This window comes from Myiozetetes cayanensis, unplaced genomic scaffold, assembly GCF_022539395.1.
Source record: "Myiozetetes cayanensis isolate MyiCay16 unplaced genomic scaffold, myiCay2020 scf4, whole genome shotgun sequence".
NCBI lineage: Eukaryota > Metazoa > Chordata > Aves > Passeriformes > Tyrannidae > Myiozetetes > Myiozetetes cayanensis.
The window spans coordinates 43,947,869-43,968,474 of NW_026087631.1; the positions used below are offsets into that span (position 1 = coordinate 43,947,869).

Consider the following 20,606-nt stretch of genomic DNA (forward strand, 5'->3'; position numbering starts at 1 on the left):
ATGTTAGCAGCGATAAAATTTTCCCCCACACAGTGCAGTGGCTGTTTTTAAAGCAGTAAATCTCCTGATACATCTTTTTATCTCTTTGGCTAAATTACACATTACAATCATCAGGCTTCACTTTTCCAGTAGGTGAATAAACCATGTTTTACAGTACTTCTGCCTTTTGGGGAGAAAAAAAAATTATTTAGAAAGAGACAATCATTTCAAAGTTTGAGAGAAGTGTGAACAAGAATTGACAGTTTTCCTACAGTACTGGGAATACTTAATTTTTTTCTCTACAAGCACATCTAATTGAACACATGAAATGTCAGTCTGTTTTTAAGCCTCTTCATAATGCAATTTCTGGAGTCCACACAAGATGGTGCTGGGAATGACCCAAAGCCAGAGTTTCATAGTCAAAAGTTTTTAATTGATTTATTTCATTTTTTGTTGACTAAAAAATTATCAAGGTCTAAATTCTCTTCCAGAGGCTCATGACCAGTGTAAATACAATTCTCTTCTCTTCAAATTTAAAATTAGACATTCCAGTGCTGAAGACCTCATTAAACTGCTTGATTATTCAATGGTGATGAGAGTATAAAAGCTCTAAAAAATTATTTCTGTCACATACAATTCTAACTAGAAAGTTTTCAAAATTTGAATCTAAACTAGAAATAAGTAATGATCTAAATAGAAAAAATAATTGCACCACTTGATCATCCTGATTCACATATACACTGTACTTTCCTGGAGACTATAAACTTTAATTTGTTGTTAGAGCTAATTAGGGGGAAGAAAATGTGATTTTTTTGTTAATAAATCTCTCTCCAAATAGTGTTTTCATAATAAAATAAATTAAAGATAAATAGCACCATTATGCCTCTTTAAAATACATGGTTTATTTTCCAAGAGAAAAACGGGTCTTCCAAAAAGAAGGGAAGGCGTTTTTCTTTCAGAGAACTACTGTGTTTTCCTATGCTTCTGAGTAACTTTCTCTGAGTTTAAGCATCTACAATAGCCTTTAGCCTCACAAAATGGATTAACACAGTTGCCTGTATATTTTCATAGCATATTTGGGGTTTTTTAATGTTTGTGTTGGCAAATTTTACTCTTGCTTAAAACTAAAATCATTGAGTTTTGAAGTTTGCCTTTACACTTTTCAAGTTATATTTATGCCACATTTGCAGTCTGTGCTTCACAGAAATGTGAAAAAAATATTCCCAGTGTTTGTAGGGTTTTTATATTTACCTGTACTAAAAATTTTTCCACAATGCACAATTTTGTACTGCTTTGGAGTATGCAGTGGAATTGAGTTTCCCTAAAATGTATATTTCCATTTTCTTTCTACTCCTTTATAAATTGTTACTAGGTTGAAATACAGTACCATTTTTCAGTTATCAATATAAACAGCAAAACTAAATTGCATTTCAAAGCACAGATTTCTAATAGTTCTTTTAATATTAAACTGTAACATGTATACAAATATTATATAAAACACACTGGCTGAACACTGGCTGCGGTAAGGGAGAGTCACTTGAGAAAAGTGATTCTCTATTTCATAGATATGTCACTAAAAGACAACAGAATCTGATCACATATATAGGTAACATTAAAACCTTGTAGAAATCTCACATTGACACCAATGTCAATGCCTTTGTGGTTTATAATTTCATAAATATGAAATAAGTATGAAATTCTTAGATATACTTGGAATATTTCGTTCTTCACATTTAAGTAATAGGTGACTTACAGTGCCTGAACTGCTTATGTCACACTGCTTACAAATAAGGTTTGTAAGACTTGTAAAACTTTAATCTATTTTAATCTAATTTTTTAAAGTGGATGGAAATCTTTATAAAAATTTTGTAGAGGGGAGTGTGATTACATAGCATGGGACAAAAATTCCCTTTTTTTTCCAGATTATATTTTAAAATGTTCTAATTTGTATCATACTTGGTTACGCTCATGCATAAAAATAAACTTCCCACTACTGGAGAAGGGATCAGTTTGTAGAACCCTCTGCTTACAGGCACGATTTTTTTCTCTTCTCATATTAACCAGCATACTTAATATCTTGATCCTAATTAGCTGTTAGAAAACTGTAACTGCTTTACGAAGACTTTCTTTGTTTTCTCAGAACTGCCTGTCCTGTGTACATATCCTTCTGGGATTTAATGATCATTATGAAAAGTCAGGACATATGGCACTTTATTCTTTCTGCAAGTACTGACTTAATTTCCTCTTATTAGGAATGCCTTATCAGATTGAAATGGAGTCTAACCTCACCACTGAAAAACACCTGTAAGATGATTTGGAGTCATATTACTAATAAATCTGCAGACAAAGATTTCCTCCCTAGAAAATTAGCATTTCCATCTATCTCTGAATGAAATGACAGGAGGTAACTCCTCTGCATATCAGATATGCCAGATAGAGAAATCCTATTGCAGTAAAACTGAGGAGTCACCACTGAGCTAATTGAATCAGAGATGATATGATCATAAGAGATAAAAACACATTAAGCAAATTAGGATATATACTACATGATTTAAAATTCACCTTTTCCTAACAGTGAACCATGATGCCTAAATATGGATGTTATATTACTAACAAAGTTTGAGATTTCAAAGTGTAATTAAACTAGGAGGAAACTGCTTTTGAGCAAATGCTGAAAAAAGTAATTTTAAAACCTTGTGCACCTTTCACATACTTTTCTTTCCACTTTTTAAATTTTTTATTAATAAATCAATGTAAATGATAACAAATATAAATTCAACCTTCACTTTTTAGTAAATTTTTTTTTTCCAATCTTTGAAGGTTTACCTTTCCGCCTCATTTTCTCTTATTCTTGTACTAAAAAATTTCATTAATCCTCTTTTCTTATTTTTTATTGTTGCATTTGCATCAGATTATACTTATATTCTATAGACTATATCCCTCTTCTTTGTTTTCCAGTACTATTACACTTTATAACTTTTATCTTTCGGTGTTCTGGCCCAGACTGGCCTTTCTTAAAACTCATCTCATGCAGTCTAAGGTCTCCAGCCATCTGTTACACTGAGTTTTCTGACTAAATCTCTGATACGTGAACAATGCAGGCACACAGGAGATGACTTTTTCTGATGGTAGAGAGGAGCATCTGAAAAAAATAAGAAAAATAAAGATTCCTTTCTCATCATTCAAGAAACCCAATGCTCCTTTAGTTCATGGCAGTTTTGCCTGTTTCATTTCAAAGTAGAGAATCACTTGAGGACAGACAATGTGCCAGCAGGAGCCTAATTATACTGAATTGTAGGAAATATCTTGAAATATCTACAATATTCACACAGGCTAACCTCAGTTTCATTGTCTCAGCGCACTGGTATATTTCCTTTTGGTAACTAGCACTGCACAGATTATAAGAGTGAGAACAAAATTGGAAATTATTCAGCTCAAAATTGAGTTCATTTGCAGAGATAAGAACATCCATTGATGAGGAGATAAAAAAATACATCAAAAAATTAAGTGATTGCCTTTCTTTATGGTTACTTCTGTCAGGAATAGTAAAATCAGAAAAATCAGAAAGAAATAACTTTTTTATCATGAAGATAAGGTACCTTGTTGTTAGGTCATGAGAGTAATTACTTTTGTAATTAGCATTTCTTTCATCCTTACAGTTATATGAATTAAGGAAAACGAAAAAATATAAAAATAATAATAGAACCATTCTTAAATTTGTAATTACATGATGATAGGCCTCAGTGGAACATACTCATCCTTCTAGGACTTATTCTCAAGTCCTATGCTCATATTACACAGATCTACAGGCTTGACAGTGCAATTTTAGTCTAGTTAATAGAAGAATTTGGTTCATTTAATGATATATGGCACAATTAATATGCATTTTATTTACTCTGTGCTTGTTCAACAATGTAAAGGAGTAGAGCAATGATCCAGGAAAGACAGCAGCTGAGAGAAGGTTAACATCACTGATATCTCCTGTATGGTCTATATCAGATTTCAAAATTTGTCAGGAAATAAACTTTTGGAACGAATTCTCCTGGTGAGCTGCCTGAGGTACTCAGCTTGTAAGCTGAGAATACCTGCTTAAAAGAGCAGTCCATTTTCTAAAATATATACGTTCATCATGCCTAAAACTTTAACTTACCTCCAAACTCGATGACTTTCCTCTGTCATGTCTGCAGACTTGCTTACAATCTGGTCACATCAGTGGAGCTGATCCACACCTGCAAATTTTGATGTTAGAGAAGTATAGGTGCTGAAACAATGTGTCAGGACTATGTGTCAATCTGCCAAATCTCTCTTTCATTCTGCTCATGTTTGAGTAAAGTTTAGATACAGGCTGTCCTGGCACATGTGACAAATAGTTACATAGCAGCAGAACAACAATGTTTGAAAAAAGAACATGTTCAAAACTAATGATACAGCAGATTAAATCCTACTACTTTAATTTAGATGGTGTAGTTTCTATAGGGGCTATTCAAAAAGTGGAAAAATAAATAAAAACACTGTATACTCCATTTTATCTTTTGTATTTTATTCTGAAATCAGTATCTCAGGTCATATATTCGGGGTATTTTTGAGATCTCTTTATCTGAGTATATTGATCAAAAGGTATTTAAATACAAGTATGTATGCATTTTTAAAAAAATGGCACACTGTGAACACACCGTAGCATTTTCCATACGGTTTAAATAAAAAGACGTACATGTAAAAAGAGGAATATGTGTTTTCTTTATGCTTCAAACATCTGAAAACACATAAACACAGAACAGGAGCAATTGAGAAATAGAAAGGAAACTGTCTGTCAAGTAAAAGTGAAAACAATCAGTTGGTGTTTACTTTCCAGGTAAAACAATACATAGTGGGGACAAAATCCAAAATGAAAAAAAAAGCAAAAGAACAACAAAAAAAAAAAACCAAAAAAAAAAACCCCAAACAACAACAACAAAACCCAAAATAAAACAACAACAAAAAAAAACTAGGATAGAGGACAAGAAAAACAAACATCTCCCCTCCCACACATCTTCCCCCAGTTCTTTCTAAACAACTTGAATACAGAACTTAGGAGAGAAGTGATTACGAACAGAATGGCTGATATAGATGATCTGTTGCACCTGAAACAAAGAATCTGGTCTTTTTACAATTCATATTTTAACATTGCAATGAAGGCTGAATTGCACAGTAACTGAAAACCAGACTAACAAAGATTTAAAAGGAAGTCATCAAAACTAAAGAATTTTGGAACACACTGCCTTCTCCATCACCATATAAACCAACTGTGCTCTAGCTTTCCTCCTGATGTTAAAGGTGATACAGAAAAAAAAATTCAGAAATGTTGATGAGTCATTTACAGTTAGTCTAAGCTGTAATATTCTATAATGTTCTTTAGCATTTTAACATGAACTACTATGTTAAACTTTGTAGTATACCTTCTACAGCATTCATATTTCAGGATATTAATATGGACCTGTGCTCTTAAAACTTTTATTGACTGTCCTTTGTTATGCACTCAGGTGAAATTATCATTGTTTCCAGTGGGACAGAGAAAGGACTAAAATATTCTTCTCTCTTATTGACTTCCACATTCTGCTCTGCGCTAAAGTAAGGCTTCAGGCCTGTTCTACTAATGCACAGGAATGTGTTAGGAGCTCAGCACAAGAATTACTGTGTGAAATTATACGGCTTATGTTATGCAGGAGGTCAGGCTGAATTATCATAATGGTCCCTTCTGGGTCTTAAAATTCGTGAATAATCGTGTCTCCATCCTAACGTAGACTGCTACTTCATCTAATCTAGTCATCATCATATTTCCAATAGAGGCTAGCACCTAAGATTTCAGTGGAAATCAAATCCCCTTTCACCCTTTTAATGTAACTAGATAATTACATGAGGGGAGAAAAATTTCTTCCGAACTCTTCAGACCGTCATAGTATAAATGAAAGTAAGGTACTTGTTTCCTTTCTACTGTAACAATGTTCTAACCCATTAAAAATGTAACACTATTGAACTTCATATGTAATTAACATATATAGCTGAGTCCAGTAACCACTTCATTGCTACTATGCGGCATTTATGAACCAAAACTTAATTGAGGATTTTGTGATGAAGAAAAATTTTCAGCAGCAAAGTAACCAAAAGTTCACCCACAGTTCATATAACCTTCCACAAATTCATGTCAGAGCACAGCTGCACAGAAATGGCAGCCTGAATCCAAAGAAGGGTATCTTCCCTGGTATATCACAGGGTCAAGAAATCCTACACCAAAGAAGAATGCAGAGCTTTGCTGTAATATCTTGGTTTTCATTTTCACGCTATCTTTTTAGCCAGTGCTGGAATGCTGCCATGTCACATCCTCAAGATGAAATATATAAGAGCCACATGTTGAAGTGAATTTTAGCATTCTCAAAAACACAAAGATAGAAGTGATACTGGGAGATCCATGCCCATACTAGAGGCTACCTAGGAAGAGGGATGAGATGAACTACCACACTAGTCGATGAAACGGGGAGAGAATTAGGCAAATTAAACAAATCTCAGGTGCATCCTTTTATGATTCTTTCAAGACAGATTCAGGATGGACAATTAGCTCTGTAAAGTCCTTAGTTACTTCTCTAAGCATGTCTGGAATTAAGAAAAGTTATGAACCTTGCAAGATTGCTAAAATTGCACAACCCCAAACATCTGAGTTACGGTGCAGTAGTTACTGTTTTTTCCGGCATGGAGCTTTCTTACAGTACTGCTCAAACTGCTGCTGCTGCATGAGGCAGAGTCCATTCTCTATGGTATAGAAAGAACCTATGCCACATGTTCACCACTACAAACTCTGTCTTTCTTATTCTCTGTTTTGCTGTTTCTCATAGCACAGTAGGTTTCAAAGCAAAAGTGTTTTCCTTACATCTATAATGCAAAATTTGAGTATAAATAAAATTGCTGCTATCACTTCCCTACAATTTTCACTGTATCCATTGAAATATCTGTGATCTAGAAACCACAGCTAAACACAGCTATCAGGTGTCAGGAAATATAATTGAACTGACACCTGCACACACAAGGGACTGGAATGTAGGGATGAGATGAGATGAGATGAGGGCAGCCATCTGGACAGGGAGAGCCATTTCAATCTTTGTATGAAAGCCTGTGACATTAAGTCATAATAACAATTCCTCAATCTCTAAAGTTGGGTGACTTCTCCTTTCTAAAACCCATGTTTACAATTACCAGAAGGAAAGCATTTCGCTTTTATGGAATCTTCAGATCTACACCAAGAACCAGCTCTGATAATTCAGAGGGCAAGAGGTTCCTTTAATACATTTCAGTTGCTTCCTGAGCATCTCCAAATGCAGGGTGATCACTTGTCTCCTTTGTACGAACAGGGTAATTATGAAAAAAAATTAAAATACTATCACAGGAAAATATAAATCTAAACCTTTATTTCATTAACCTTCAATAGCATATACATTTTTCCTAATGCAAATGTGGGCTTATATTGTCCAATTAATTATTTTTTCCAAAATATTTCTGAAGCTAAACATTTATCTTTGTAAAATATCTCTGTTTCTCCTAAAATCTATTAAGAGGTGTGAAATTGCTGCAATGTAAATGGACAGATCTGACCACCCGTCTTTTTTTACCTTTACAATACAAATAAAACTTGGATTACACATTGGTTGTGAGTTATCATAATTGCATATATTTTGGAAAAAATAAACTAAAGCATCATTTCTTCCTCTGTATATACATAGGTATGGAAATACATACTTTCAAACATATATATACAGACACAGAGATGGCATCCATATCTCCATAATTTCCTTACCAGAACTCAAAAGAAAGTACAGATTTACTGAAAGTGAACATATTTAAAGGTATTTAGCATGATTTATACTGTTTAGATATTGATAAATTACTGCATTTTGGCATGAAAAACTGCCTACCAATATTCAAGGAGACATAAAATAAAAGCACCTATTCTTTCCAGTGTCAAGACTAGCAATTCTGTATTCCAAAAACACCCAAAATGAACCAGACCACTTCACTGTAAAGCACCTCCAAAATGATCCCCTTTAACAAGTGTGTACAATTAGTCATTGACCTGATCATCTTAGAAAACCATATGTGCTAATGGAGTAAAAAGACTGGGATTTAATGGGGGAAGTGAGAGAGATAGCCAAGAAAGCACAGCTGCATGAAATATGTAATAAGGAGCCTTGGTCTCTTCTGAAAACCACAGAATCAGTGTGGTTTCTTTCTGCTTTCAACCCAGCATTCTGGGAGAGCTGCCAAAAGCAAAAAGAGGTGTAGGATGATAGTGAGGCTGACTGGAAAGGAGAAAGACAGTTCATTTTTAATTTTTTTTCTCTCACATAACCTGCTGGTTGGGCCATCAAACAATGAAGGAAATTTCTTGGTTCTAAAGCACCTCTTCTGCCAGATGGAATCTGGGGAAAGGATCTCATTTCCTCCCAAGTAAACAAGGATCAGAATTGTTAATTTTCTGTGCTCTGTCCTGGAACCAGGATTTGGCAAAAAATAATTTTGGAGAGGAAAACCTTGGGATAAGAGTCTGGAATGACCAGTTCTTGGAAGAAGTACTTCAGGAAAATAAACTTGAACAAGCCAAATTTGGGATGAACAGCTGTATCAAAACTGACTTTGAAGACTGAGATGGGATGTGTGACTCTGCTGAGTGAAAGCTGCAATGTTCAAAAAATACCCCCCATGCTAGAGGCAGCAAACTTCTGCATGGAAAAGTTGTGAGCAATGGATGTTGATGATTAAATGCTCAGGGAGGCTGCAGCTCCAAAAAAAAAAAGGAGAACAAAACCTGCTTCACTAATCACCAGAAGACAGGAGGTTATTTTAAGTAGAGGAATGCAAGCCAAGGTTTCATTCAGCAGGAGGAAAGGCAGAGGACTTGAAACAAAGTAAGCAAGATGAAGGCAGTAAGACTACTGCAGCTTCTACTTCACTTCTCAAATAGTGAACTGGGAATTTGCCACACTTCCATGCTAAGTGGTAATATTTGGGCACTCCTGGAATGAGGACTTGGCAAAAAATAAGACACTAAAGCAACAATGGAAAAAAAAAGATATTAAGCAGCCATGATATTATGTCTATTAAAGATGTTATCAGATTTAGAAAATAATTTGGAAAACATGATAAATATTAATTTACTTTTTAGCTTTTGTCTATATAGCGGGAGAATGATCTTTTTTTTTTTATTTTTTATTTCATTCCTTACTCTCAAGCCAGGGGCTGAATCACAGCTCTGTAAGAAATTGTGCAGCCCTGTAAGATTGAATCTGCAAACTCTATTCCAGAAGCACTTAGTACATGCATAAATCAATTTTTTTCTCCTAAAAAACACCTTCTATGCTTCACTTGCTGGAGCTACATTTAATTAAATATTTCAGAGAGGAATTTGAGGAGAATTCGGTGGCAAATAAACACAAGAAATATTTTAAAATAAATTAATGAAAAGTACATTCTATTGACTAATACTTTCTAAACCATAGATGCTCTTCAAAGAAAAAAAAAAAGATAATTTTTCAATAATAAAAAAAGTCAATAGCAATTAAATAAACATACCTGAATTTTAAAATGTATACATTGGAAGTGTGTAGTAGGCAAAAAACATCTATTTAGTGTATAGAAATAACACTGATTTAAAATATAATTAATAGAAAACAAAAGTAATAACTGTACCATTATGTATGACATCAAATATGCTCATAAAACATTTTCTTCATTCATAACGTGTAGCAGTTGTAGTAGTGCAAACCTCCATTCACACAGAAGCGCAGGCAGGGGAACAGGAGAGGAAAGTAAGACAGACCTGCTGGTGAACTTGAAGATGGAGGTTTTTGTTAGTCATGTACTTCTGATAATCCTTTTTTGATACGAAACTCCTCTAAAAGCACAGGGCTCATTTTTTCTGTAGTGTTTGTCAGAGGAAATTTTGAACACATTTTTTAAGTAGTTAGATTGGCTAAAAGAATAATTTTAAGGTATTCCTTTAAAAACCAAAAACTTTCTTAGTCTCAACAACCTGATACTCCAGTAATTTCTGTCCTGAACTTCAATTAAATATTTCCAACTGTATAATATCTGGTAGTGCTCTTATCTTTACTTGATTAGCTCTGTTTTCTAATGTTAAACTCCTGCATAAGATTAAAAAGGCCATGGTAAGCCACATGCTGTCTGTAAATAAGATGAGTCTGTTGTGAAAGGTTCATATTCAAATGCATGTTGTTGATGACTAAGAAAGCTATGGGTAATCAAGGCTGTAAATCTGTCATTGTGACATTTAAGTAGTGCTTAGCACCACACTTAGTACAAGGGCAAACATGAAAGTGGAAAACTTGAAGATGAGTATTGTGAAGAAAACAACCAAATAATTCCAAACACTAATTTGAGAGTTCTGATTATTTTAGGGACATTAAACCCTCCATGTGAAAATTACCAACTTCAATTCACTAAAAAATCATTTGTCTGTAGAGAATCCCTGTCAAAATTGATATTGCTAGATAATTATCTCTTCAGAATAAGGAAGCATTTTAGTTGGACAGATTGGGTAGATACTGGAAGTTATTTTGTATCTGAAAATCTTTTCAAATGGAAGGAATTAATTTGATATGATGATATTCATAAGTCCTCATTACTTATGATATATGCACACCTGGGCTGGCAGAAATATGTTCTGCTGCACTTTTGTATTTGAGATAACTGCTATCTTCTTCTGCCAATCCTACTAGACTGATTTGACTTTTATTAGAGTGTCTGCAATACAGAGAGAGTTGAGTAGGGGTAACTGGAAAGGCCAGCTCAAGCCTTATACATGTCAGATAATAGTATTTATGTACCTATGTAAAGCTAAGTTCAGTGGCTGAATGAACCACACAGTGTGTCTGGTAAAGGAAGTAGAGAAAACTGAGGTTTATGCAGAGTGTGAATACGTTGCTCTCTAGCCTACTGCTATATCCTATTATATACCTTCAACAAAACAACAGTTATAAGTTTGTATACCACAATAGCAGTAAAAATCCTAGCATTGATACCACTAAATCAATCTGTTAAAGCTGAAGTTTTATGACACCACAAGAATTATCTGTAGTAAGATAAATTATCTGTAGTAAGTTAAATTATCAAGAAAATTAGGATTACTGGGACCTAATAAAATGCTGTAGTATCAGCTTGCCTCTTGTCACCATATCCTTTCAGGGTATTCTCCAGTCTTATTTTCCTTTCCAGCATCTTTCAGTTTCATCCTAACTTCACATGGGACTTTTTGTTGCCCATACAGAGGCAGTACAAGGGATCAGAGAGAGGTGATAAAATACCTACAAAATAACAAACTAACAAATGTATTAATTAAAAAATCCATTCTCCTATTTGTCACACATTGTCTATACTTGTCCAATGAGAAATCAAGTGAATGCTGAAATTGACGAAGAGTGAATTGATGAATGATGAAGTGTCTCACATCTCAAATGATTTTACTGATCTCAGTGTGACAAAATGTTACAATTTCAAACTACCTTTTCTGGATGCTGCTATCTCAATGAGCAAGCTACTAGTTCATCTGGTTAGAGCCAGCTGCTAATAACACTAAGGTTGTGGGTTCAATCTCTCAATAAGCCATTCACTTAAAGCTGGACTTCGTGATCCTTGTGGGTTTCTTCCAATTCAGATTATTCTGTGACAGTGTGCCTGTACTGTTACTGTTCTTTGTTCTGAATTATTGGTCTCTTCATAATTCTGCAAGCAAAAGAGTATGAAGCAGCAGCTATTAGTCTTTTCGCATTTGCAGTTTTGTTGAGACAGGGAAGAAGGTTTCATCAAGCATTCACAAGCATTCCAGCTTTTGATTTATATGAGAAGATGAATGGATAATATCTGGTCTTTCAGTAAAAATACCGGCATGATTGGAATACCACAAACTACCCATACAGTTGTCTAAAACTGCGGAATTGGCATGCACATGGAGGAGAGTGCATGGAAAGACATGCCACTGAAATATAGTGAATAAATACTTCTGCAGTGACCCAGTTTTTACTGCCTCTGATGATTCAGTACATTGACGGATATGTAGAGAAGAAGAAATAGGTCAAAGTCAAAGGAATTTTGTTCCCAGGAAAGACTCCTGAATGGAAAAGGGACCATAAATTTCTTCAGATCAAGTAGGCATATGAGATTTTCACCATACTAACCATCTGAACTAATCAAATTATAATTTTTCTACCTATTTCTAAAAGAAGTGGCATTTTATACTGAGCTCTGAGGACAACCATACTGAGATTAATCTTTAACTAAATTATCTCAGATCTGACAGTTCAACAATCAGGTCTTCCTGCCTCTGCACATCTGTCTGATGAAGGTACTTCATTCTCACCAAATGTTATCTTAGCCTGTCCTGAGACTTTGAGATATCAATGTTTACAGTGTAGTTGCATCCCTAAGACAGCTGCAAAAGAGTGATATGACAGATCAAAGCTCTGTGGAAGTTTTCAGGTAATCCTAATCACAGCCTGTTATAAGAAACACAATCTGTCTGACACATGGAGCAAATGACCTGTAAATGAAGCTGCTTCATGAACTCTATGGACATTTCTCTGTTTTCCACACACCTTTTGCTTCAGAAAATTTAGGTCAAATAGCTTTTCAATTTTTTTCTAGTAGATTAAATTGGGTCATGTTCCTAGAGAAGTGGGTCATTTTTCCATGTAAATAAACAGTTCCATGCCTGCATATCCTTAGTTCAAAGGCTCTATTGTTTGTACTCAAAACTGCACAATCCCTTTCCTTAGCCAAGAGGCAGTGATTTTTTTTTTTCCAAAGGGCAGTCTTTAGCCTGACCCAGTAAGACACACGATGTTTCTCAGTGCATGACAGTTAAGAGTCTCTTTTCTACCTTCCCATCAAAACACGTACTGGGGACAAAATTCTTAACCAGTATTGATTGATTTGCTCCACAGACTTCAACAGAGCTGTTCTTTCTAGTTTGTATCATGTGGGTATCAGTGCTGAAAAAGACCAGTGTCTAGCACATAAATATGGAAAAGTTTCTTCTAATTTTCTAACATACCTCAAAAGATTTTCACATCTGTCCAGGTGAGAATAAGGACCTTTATGAAAAGAACATAGTGCATCTTCCAGACAGAGTATTCTACCTGTAAAGTTCAAACCTGACCAGCGATTCATCAGGCAAGGCATAGTTAATTAATACAGGATGGTTTAATTAATTTTTTTAGAAATAAACAAACAAAGAAGTCTAACAACTATATAGTCTTCTTTCCCAGTTTTGGTGGGTTTTTTTTTAAAAATTAGACTTATCAATATTGTTATCCTTTATGTCATGAATGAAAATATGGAGAACTCCCATAATGCTTAGCAGAGTTTTCAAAGAATTGCATACTTATCTAACGCCTACAAATATAGACGACCATTTAAAGTTCACATATGTGAATATTATGTAAGGTCCTTCTTAAGCCAAAAATTCCCTGATCCTTTGTATTCTTTTTGACAATTTCTCCTAATGTTTAACATCTAGAGCAATTTTTTCTTATTCTTCTTAACCTTTTGTTTTATGTCTCACAGAAAAGTCAAGGTTTTAATCACTCTTCCTTTTTAAATTCACAACTCCCTTGTTCTCAAATTGACAGTGCGTGCATGCACCTAACAAACACCAGAACATCTACTGTCTCTGCAAGTTTAATTCCTCTTCACTATTATTTCTTCATTGTGGAAGAAGGAATAAGAATATTGCTATGTCAAATTTCGGCAAACATAGCTAAGATAAGCATTTTAAAAAGTACAGATAGTTGAACAAGTAACTTAGTCTTTTAATTATTGGAGTAACATTTATTAGCTTTTCTCAGAAATCTAGACCTTTACTGACCTATGTCTTTATTGATCTAAATTACTTTTTATTTTCTTTACTACTCTATGTGCTTTGAGAAATATATAAATATAATATTTAAATATAAATATAAATACAATATATTTACAAGTGTAACAGCAACAAACATCAATATTATTTTTACTCTTCTGTCACAAATTTAGTCTAGTTTTATTTTCTGATATAACTTCTGTATATATAACATATATAACACATATAATCAATTCTTCTGTGGTATTTGGAATCAAACCTTTGAAAAGAGACATATCAACAGCTATTAGTTTGGAAAATCCTTCCACTGTGTGATAGAATCTCCCAGTTTCAGAAATACTCTAGAGATAATTCGTCACATTTTCAGGCTGGTTGAAAATTACATACAGATTTGACAGCATTTCTTGGCATGCCAAGATTTTGCCACCGGTACCTTGATATCTTTGGCTGTATGAATAATGAAGAAATTTCTATTAACATCAATTTTTTTGAGATCAATTTGAAAAAAAACTTACAGCAATTGCACTGTGTTTTTTCAACAATTTTACTCTTAAGACATTTGTTTAGGAACACAATAACTAACACTAGTGAATGCTGTTTTATTCATATCAGTGAATGAGCTTCTGAAATTATTCTGAAGAGTTAAAAATAATAAAATTAATGTCAAAAGAAGATTGTAGAAAAATAAAAAGATATCCAGTCTAGCCTTAAAAGAGTAAATCCTTTTCATATTGGTTTTATGATATTGAAAATCTTATTCTAGGGATTCTTACTCAATTTACTTATGTATGAAACAGAAAACATGCTAAGATAAACATAAATAACTTGTGTAGATTAGTTGAGGGAGTATAAGAAGAGAAGTGTCCAAGAGAAATATGGCACCTCCTGTAGAGATCTGTACGGTGCCTCAGATGATCACCCACAAATACAAACCAAGGCAGCTGTGTTCTCAGATAAGGTCCTTGAAAAGTGATTTTTGTTACATATCTTTGTTTAATTTAAAAATACAATTCTACCATATAAAATGGATTTTGCAGGTTTTTTCATAACAGGTTTGGACTTTCTCATACCATGGCTAGATTGTGATGTGTACATCAGATGTGTGAGAAAATGAAGGAGACAAAAAAAACCACAGATCTCATTCCAAAAGGATGTGAATCAGTATTTTTATCTGAAAAATGATGGCGAGCACCAAGAAAAACAAAGACAGAAAATTCTGGACATTAAAAAGACAGAGAGGGAAGCTGAGCAGTGCTAAAGGATAGCACTGGATTGTTTTCCAAACTTTGGGGTTCTATGCATTTATTCATCTAAATAACAATTAGAAGATTGAAAAGGCATTGATATGAAGATACCAGCTCTTCAACTGGATGTAGTGAAACAGAATGTAAATAAAGTAGAGGAAGGAGATATAAAGATTAAATGTATCAAAATAAGAACAGAAGATCTGGCCAAAATTTTCTTCTATATTGTTGGGGGTTTTTTTGTGGCGATTTATCAGAAAAAGTGTTCTAAATTCTGAGACTATCTTCAGAACTGAAGTAGCTAGAAATAAAAAAAAAAAAAGAAGCATAATAAAGGGAGAGAAACGACCTAAAAAGAAGGACTGAATTAGAGATACTTCTATAGATTTAAAATCAAGTTCTTTTAAATCTTTTAGAATGGTGCACAATGTATGATCAGAATTAACAGGTATGGGACTACATATGCAAAAAGAAAAATTGTGACTTGGTTCTCCTTTGTGCTTTCAAAACTGGAACAAACTAGGCAATGATCACAGTAGTTTCAGAATATGAGATATGCAAAAAGAAGAAAAAGAAGAATTGTATAAAAAAAGAGACTATCGACAAAGTAAAGAGTTACTAAAGGAGCAGACTGGGATGAAACCATGACCTTGGAACAAAGATTTCGAAAGATTACTGCTGGAAATACAAGAAATTGAAGAGCTGGTGCAAGAGAGATTTGGTAACTATGTAACTACTTTTCCAGTTCTGAAAACACAGTGGGAATATGGCAATATTTGTGAGGTTTCTGGCCCTATCAACACAATACAGCCCAGTGCCGACCATGACCAGTATTAATCAAAATCAAGGTATTAAAATAATACTAAATCTCTATTTAACAACCTGGCATGAAATTTATTTTAATAGTACTTTCAGTCAACACTCTTATCATGCTTTTACCAACAGTGTGATCAATATGAGCATTATATCTAGCCTACAATTTCACCCACCGCTTCAAAAGCTTCATAAATCATCAACTTTTATAACTTCTTGATTACCTCCTAATGTTCATACAAAACAAGGATAAAAACAAAAATCACCCTCTGATGAAAGCATGCTGAGCACTTGAAAAACTTTTATTAAATGATATCCAGTTAGCAACACCCTGTTGGGCCATCGCTGTGTAGTGATGATTATGGAGTGCTCTTTCGCATAAACTGAATAAATCTCATAAATTGTTGATGGAGGTGCTTTAAAATATCAACTATTGACCAACTTTACCCCAGCAACAGAACAAAATTGATTTACTTTGCCTCTCTTCTAAGAAATTTTATCCATAGCCTGGGGCTTGGGGATTGTACAACAAACAGATCAATTCCATGTACTTTCAAGGGCTGGAGAAAGCTATTTACTTCGTGTCTGGGTTTCCTGAAAGGTCTGCATCTTTCTACCCAATTTAGTGATGCTTACTCACAGTATGACAAGTAAGGAGAATGAGAGTAACCCATCTTTAACATCAAAGAGCTCAGATAGGCATAATTAAAGGTAAAATTTTCAGGCCAGTTTTTAGAACGAAGTTAGGGCTAGAACAAACACATAACTGAATTTCAGTTCCACCCAAGCCCCAAATCACCTTGTCCCTTCCCTGTTCTGCCTTGACTGTTCCAGAGAGCGTGAAGAGACAAGAGGTCATGCTGCACATGGCATATATGATCTCTGTCCATACAGACAAGCTTCTTGGGCAGTGCAGCTACACTCAGATTTTGACCTGAAGACAGAACAAAAACAAAACAGAAATGCGTTATGTTGCTGTTCCACTTCTACAAGGTTTGCATTATAGATCTGTTCCATAATACTTTCTGAACTTACACAAGGTATGGGAAATTCTTTTGGTTTTCTACAGCCTTTAATGAACTAAAACTGCTACCAGCATTTTAACCTATTTTCCGTTAGATCTTTAAAGAAAATTCTTTTCTTGCCAGTTTTTAGTCATCACTGGTGAGAAAAAACTGAGATGCCTGTAGACCTCTTCGTACTATTTTACCTCTCTTTCATACATCTGTGATGCTGCTTCATTAACATATCTGTCACCATACTGAAAAACTCATAGCCAGATACTCAAAAAAAGAGTTCATTGTAGTAAGATAACTAAACAGAACTAGGTGAAATCTATTGCAGTAAGGATTCTTATATCTCATCAATGTTTTTTCTTGCAGTAGCATGATGTCTTACATTTGTGTAACATCTCGGGAATACAAAAAGCCCTTTTAGACACTACTTCTGTAAGCGCCTCTAACAAGGACCATTGGTTTCTTTGGGACTGCCAGTGCATTTGAAATTAATGGAGTTGTATATGAGACAAGGCAAAAAGATAGAGGTCATTTAATACCCTACTGAATTGTCTCATAGTCAGGCATGGAATAGTTTTCCTTATAATAAAATCCACAAAAGACAACTTATCCAGTAGAAAGTCCTCTATGTGAGACCATGAGAAACACCTTATTAAATCTCCAAATTAATGAGATGCACATTGAAACCTCCCATGGCTATTAATTCACCCAGACACAGCATTGCAAATAGACTTGCAATTCCTGTCTCAAACCTAGCTTGTTATTTGATCCTTTCAATCCAATCTTATTACAGAGTGTGGAAATGGAGTTGAATTCAACCTTTTCAGCCTGTGGGCACATAGGAATGTGATTTTCATTACTACCTTCAGTTTTGCTATATGCAGAAATCTTTCATCCTACTTGAAGTTGTTACGGAAGCAACACAACCTGGTACTATAAGGTGGTTCGCTCACTCAGATACTACTTTTAAATAGAGTGGCATATCCAACATGGTATTTGCTGATTAATTCTTTCTACATTTACATCAAAGGAGTTCTCATTTAAGCAAAAAAAATTCATATACAGCAAAGGTCCTTCGCTGCCTTCCTACCAGGCAGTTTAACATCTAGGAACTTAAAATCCCATTAAAATGTACTAGTAAAGGAAAGCAAATCAGTTTTATTTTTGTTGATGGAGTAACCAAGAAAACAATGAGTTTTAAATTTTCCGTACTCCCTGAGCTAGGTCTACCTCTTACCTGGGATTTAATCCCTCTCCTCCATAAATATGCTAGGTGACTGAGGAGAGCCTTAAGCAAGGCCTGAAAGGACATACCATAGAAGAGCTATAATGTCACACTCAGGAGGCACTAAGATACTCTTTTGTGAAACCTACTGTCTCTGGGTTCCTCCAGAAACTACCTCAGTGCTGTGTGGGAGACTATAAAAGATTAAATGGACTGCAACTCAGTCAACTCTATTGCAAATGAACATTAAGTAGAAGATCCTCACATAGATATACAGTTACAGTGTTCATGGAAATGGGGGGGGAAAAAAAGAAGTTTTACTGATCCAAAGGCAAACCAGTCTGATTCTGAATATATATAAGGATTAAAAATATAGTACAAAAAGGCATTAGCCATTTCTCATAGTACAACACATTCAGGAAAAAAACCATACAAATAGAGAGGAAAGACAGAAAACACTCTACCAAGGTCACTTCTGCCAAAGGAACATCATGCTGTTTGCCATGGAAATGGTGCACTCCTTTTCTTCCTGTCTTAGTGAGAGTTCTTTTTTATTTTCTTAAATGTGGCTCTGTGTCTAAGGTATATCTTCTCAGCTGTTTGCCTATGTCTATAACGAGCCTCTTTTACCCTTGCGGATGCCAAAATATGAAGTTTCTAGCAGAATCACAATGAAGGAAGACAATGTTTCAGGTTTAACAGGAGGCCCAGGCATTAGGGGAGAGCGTGAATGTTGCTGCTGCAGTTTTGTTACTGCTTACCATGAGTTAGCTGAGTTTTTCTTTTCATTATGGTATACATGGAAGGAACATTATCTCATAATTTCTCAGTGTGCCTACAATACAGGAGAAAGCAGATTCAAGTTTTCATCTTGCTAAAATGCAGACAAAAGTTGGCTAAGAATTTGCAGCTAGATACTCTGGTCAAACCCTGAAAAGATGGCATTTCCCAAGGCAAAATATAATAGTAAATCCATTTTTTAATGGTATCTTCTATATGAATAAATAAATAAATAAAATGGCTTTTCGTTTCTCCTATCAATAAACTAGTTTAAACCCACCATCAAATTTAAGAGTTTTTAATGAAAAAGAACAAAACAGAATTGAAACTTTAGCATGCTACTTTAAAACAAGTAAACAAAAAACCTAACAACAGTCTTATTTAAAATTTCTCAATGCCTTCTGAAAAATCCCCTTTTGCTTTTTTCAGTATTTCAACAGAGCCAAATTCTTTGGAAAATATATAAGAATATTACCTTTCAAAAATACTAATCAACTCTTGGTTTTAACATTCATCTATTTAACAAAACTGGAAATTTTATTTTGTCTGAATACTCTAGCTTTGATACTGAATATAACATGTAATGGTTAAATCATTTCCTCTCTTCTTTGTACCAGCTGGTTTGAGACAAGCACAACTGTTCAAACTTCACATTTTGTCGAGGCTGTCCACAGACCTCTGAATATATATTCCAACTCCACAAACAGGTAACAATGTACCCAAGTACCTCCTACATGCTCCTTAGTAGAATACTTCCCTCTTTAAATGAAAGACAAGGGGAGGAGTGCTGTGACAAGGAAACCAAAATCGAAGAAACCAACAGTAAAAGGCAGCTTGGGTGATGTGGTGTTCCAGCTGTGAGAGGGGTATGTGTCATATAGTTTATGTGCAAATAAAAATTTCCCTAAGGTTATGAATGATTTGATTAAAGGTCAAGAAGGTTCATATCTGAACTTCCCCAATGCTCAGAAACTTTAGAATTGGTCCAGTTTCTTTTAGTGCCTTCGTAGGCACTATGTGTCACATGACAAACAGGTAATCTCCACATGCTCACACCTTTCAGAAATAAGTCCAAAGGCAGAACAAGTAGTCATCCAATTTTTATAATATTTAACTGGGCTATTTTCTAGTTCTTAATGTTTTCTTAACATGACCTCTTATTCCCAAAATTACTCAGAGGTAGTCGTTTTATCACATAAGCTGTGTTCTTTCAGACCTGTAAATGCAGTATGAAGTGTTTTGATCTGTTACTCCACTTATACTTACAGAGAGTACTAAAGGGAACACATTATCTGAAAAGGTGTCAGATCAGTGTAGAACTGAAAAAGAACCACTGTGAATCTTATATCACAGAAATGTGATGCTTGGTCACAGAAATTCTTTTAAGGTACCTATGACATTTGACCCCTGAATTCCTACCAGGAATGAGGCTGAATAGTATTCTCCAAACATTCCAGAAACTCTCTCCAGTTTAATTCTTTGCAGAGAACTTGTTCAAAGGGAACAGAACATTTTCTCTGGTTGACACAGCATAAGAGAAAAAAAAAAGAGAAAACAAAAAACAAAACCACAGCTTAAAAGGTCAATACTCCCATCTTGTGGCTGGAGAAGAAAACGCACATGTGTAAATAAAAATGGGCGAATTAGCTTCATGT

At 34.6% G+C, this 20,606-nt stretch overlaps 1 long non-coding RNA gene across 1 annotated transcript in view; it reads right to left on the reverse strand.

The window, feature by feature from the left end:
- Positions 1–350: 350 nt before the first annotated feature.
- Positions 351–20,606, reverse strand: part of LOC126646900 (uncharacterized) — a 58,474-nt gene continuing 38,218 nt past the window's right edge. Inside the window, exons 4-5 of the long non-coding RNA XR_007630453.1 lie at positions 4,130–4,208; positions 351–3,121 (exon numbers count right to left, since the gene is read on the reverse strand). This is a non-coding gene — a long non-coding RNA (uncharacterized LOC126646900). The remainder of the gene's footprint in view (positions 3,122–4,129; positions 4,209–20,606) is intronic.